The sequence below is a fragment of the Moschus berezovskii genome, chromosome 22 (assembly GCF_049115385.1).
Source record: "Moschus berezovskii isolate FMDL1 chromosome 22, NW_MosBer_1.0, whole genome shotgun sequence".
Taxonomy (NCBI): Eukaryota; Metazoa; Chordata; class Mammalia; order Artiodactyla; family Moschidae; genus Moschus; species Moschus berezovskii.
In genome coordinates, this window is record NC_142481.1 from 47,046,956 (window position 1) to 47,051,031 (window position 4,076).

Genomic DNA, 4,076 nt, shown 5'->3' on the forward strand with positions numbered 1-4,076 from the left:
TCTTAACAACAAAAAATGAGTGAGTGTTTTACAGCCTAGTGGTTAGAGCCTGGCTTCTGCAGCCAGACTTCAGGGGCCTAATGCCTGTGCCACCTTTACTCACTCATCAGTGGTGTGATGTTGGGCTCCCGTTTACTAGTGTGTAAAATGGGGTTAATTATGGTAGCTACCTTCAAGGGTTAAATGGGATGGATACACGTTACCAAGGACAGTGCTCTGCACTTAATAAGCACCCAACAAATGTTAGATACTATTATTATACCTGTAACTAGCACCATCGTTAACTGTTACTAGTTACCCTGAAGCACCTAGAAAGATTCTAAAATTGCCCTCTGATTGGCTAGAGATCATTTTACTTTGTGTGGGTTTTATGGGTACCCTAAAGGTAGAAAGTCAATTAAAAAATAGTTTGGATGCCCCCTGCCCCCACTCCTCACCCTACCACCAATTCTGGTGTAACAGCTTCTGTTAACCATTTTCAGGAAAGTTTGGGTAGTTTCTTTCCTACATTAGCATTATTTTTTGAACTGATTGTAAAGTGTGCTTGTATAGCCGTTTTTGTTGTGAAAGGGAGCAGATCAACCACCAGTATATATCCCCCAAACTCATGTCCATCAAGTTGGTGATGCCATCCAGCCATCTCATCCTCTGTCACCCCCTTCTCTTCCTGCCACCAATCCCTCCCAGCATCAAGATCTTTTCCAGTGAGTCAACTCTTCACATGAGGTGGCCAAAGTATTGGAGTTTCAGCTTCAACATCAGTCCTTCCAATGAACATCCAGGACTGATCTCCTTTAGGATGGACTGGTTGGATCTCCTTGCAGTACAAGGGTCTCTCAAGAGTCTTCTCCAACACCACAGTTCAAAAGCATCAATTCTTCGGCGATCAGCTTTCTTCACAGTCCAACTCGCACATCCATACATGACCACTGGAAAAACCATAGCCTTGACTAGACAGACCTTGGTTGGCAAAGTAATGTCTCTGCTTTTCAATATGCTGTCTAGGTTGGTCATAACTTTCCTTCCAAGGAGTGAGCATCTTTTAATTTCATGGCTGCAATCACCATCTGCAGTGATTTTGGAGCCCCCAAAAATAAAGTCTGACACTGTTTCCACTGTTTCTCCATCTATTTCCCACGACGTGATGGGACCAGATGCCATGATCTTAGTTTTCTGAATGTTAAGCTTTAAGCCAACTTTTTCACTCTCCTCTTTCACTTTCATCAAGAGGCTTTTGAGTTCCTCTTACTTTCTGCCATAAGGGTGGTGTCATCTGCATATCTGAGATTAGTGATATTTCTCCCGTCAATCTTGATTCCAGCTTGTGCTTCTTCCAGCCCAGCGTTCCTCATGATTTACTCTGCATATAAGTTAAATAAGCAGGGTGACAATATACAGCCTGGACGTACTCCTTTTCCTATTTGGAACCAGTCTGTTGTTCCCTGTCCAGTTCTGACTGTTGCTTCCTGACCTGCATACAGATTTCTCAAGAGGCAGGTCAGGTGGTCTGGGATTCCCATCTCTCAGAATGTTCCACAGTTTATTGTGATCCACACAGTCAAAGGCTTTGGCATAGTCAATGAAACAGAAATAGATGTTTTTCTGAACTCTCTTGCTTTTTCCATGATCCAGTGGATGTTGGCAATTTGATCTCTGGTTCCTTTGCCTTTTCTAAAACCAACTTGAACATCTGGAAGTTCACGGTTCATGTATTGCTGAAGCCTGGCTTGGAGAATTTTGAGCATGACTTTACTAGCGTGTGACATGAGTGCAATTGTGAGGTAGTTTGAGCATTCTTTGGCATTGCCTTTCTTTGGGATTGGAATGAACACTGATCTTTTCCAGTCCTGTGGCCACTGTGGAGTTTTCCAAATTTGCTGGCATATTGAGTGCAACACTTTCACAGCATCATCTTTCAGGATTTGAAATAGCTCCACTGGAATTCCATCACCTCCACTAGCTTTGTTCGTAGTGATGCTCTCTAAGGCCCACTTGACTTCACATTCTAGGATGTCTGGCTCTAGGTGAGTGATCACACCATCATGATTATCTTCGTCGTGAAGATCTATCTTTTTTGTACAGTTCTTTGTATTCTTGCCACCTCTTCTTAATATCTTCTGCTTCTGTTAGGTCCATACCATTTCTGTCCTTTATCGAGCCCATCTTTGCATTAAATGTTCCCTTCGTATCTCTAATTTTCTTGAAGAGATCTCTAGTCTTTCCTATTCTGTTGTTTTCCTCTATTTCTTTGCATTGATCGCTGAGGAAGGCTTTCTTATCTCTCCTTGCTATTCTTTGGAACTCTGCATTCAGATGCTCATATCTTTCCTTTTCTCTTTTGCTTTTCTCTTTTCACAGCTATCTGTAAGGCCTCCTCAGACAGCCATTTTGCTTTTTTGCATTTCTTTTCTGTGGGGATGGTCTTGGTCCCTGTCTCCTGTACAATGTCACGAACCTCCATCCATAGTTCATCAGGCCCTCTGTCTATCAGATCTAGTCCCTTAAATCTATTTTTCACTTCCACTGTATAATGATAAGGGATTTGATTTAGGTCATACCTGAATGGTCTAGTGGTTTTCCCTACTTTCTTCAATTTAAGTCTGAATTTGGCAATAAAGAGTTCATGATCTGAGCCACAGTCAGCTCCCGGTCTTGTTTTAACTGACTATATAGAGCTTCTCCATCTTTGACTCCAAAGAATATAATCAATCTGATTTTGGTGTTGACCATCTGGTGATGTCCCTGTGTAGAGTCTTCTCTTGTGTTGTTGGAAGAGGGTGTTTGTTATGACCAGTGCGTTCTCTTGGCAAAACTCTATTAGCCTTTGCCCTGCTTCGTTTCATGCTCCAAGGCCAAATTTGCCTGTTACTCCAGGTGTTTCTTGACTTCCTACTTTTGCATTCCAGTCCCCTATAATGAAAAGGACATCTTTTTTGGGTGTTAGTTCTAAAAGTTCTTGTAGGTCTTCATAGAACCGTTCAACTTCGGCTTCTTCAGCGTTACTGGTTGGGGCATAGGCTTGGATTACCGTGATATTGAATAGTTTGCCTTGGAAACGAACAGATCATTCTGTCATTTTTGAGATTGCATCCAAGTACTGCATTTCGGACTCTTGTTGACCATGATGGCTACTCCATTCTTCTAAGGGATTCCTGCCCACAGTAGTAGATATCCATCCAGGTCTATTGCTATTGGCATGAATGCTAGAAAAATGACTTTTCCTCCTCATTTAATATATTTTTGTGGCAGTATATCATTTTAAAGTATTTTAAAATGTTTTTATTGTAAAAGCAGTGTATGTTTCATATATAGACTTCGGTACACACAAGAGTCTATAGTTTTATCCACTCAGAGATGATTATAAACATTTTCATTTTCCTAGTTCTTTATATGTATTTACATGTGTTTACACACATTTATTTTGAAATCATATAATTTGGGATCATGTAATTATGTAACTCTCTCACACTCACACACATCACATGATCATCTAAGCATTTCCTCATTTTAATAATCTTGGAAATACATCATTTTGGGTAACTTTTGTGAAGATTGACTATAATTTTAGCCAGGTACCCAGCACTGGATATTTGCTTTGTCCTGTGTGTCCAGGTAATTTTTCTGGCTAATTCTAAATAGCCTGTGAACATTTCTAATATATTTTCTGGTTATATTCTTTGGGGTTCTTTTTTTTTTAATTTTTTTTAAGGTCATGATGCTGTTTTCATTGCTTTCCGGAGAAGTTTCAGTGGAAACTTATGATAGTAAAATGAAGGATTTTGCATTTCATTATAACCTCATGTTTTGCCAATTTATGCCTAAGATTTTAAATTGTGTGTCTGCTGGTAATAAGGTTGATATTTTTGTATTTGTTAACTGTATTTCTTCTTAGTAGTCTATATTCTTGGCCTATAAGGATAATGAGATCTAGAACTGTAGATCTTGGTTCATTTGAGATTTGATTTATGAGGTCTAACTCTTGTTCTTAAATCATCTGTATTGTAATCAATATTCTACTTTTACTGATGCCCCTACTCCTGGAGTCTTGGTGTTTTCTTTCAGGGCACTATATAGAT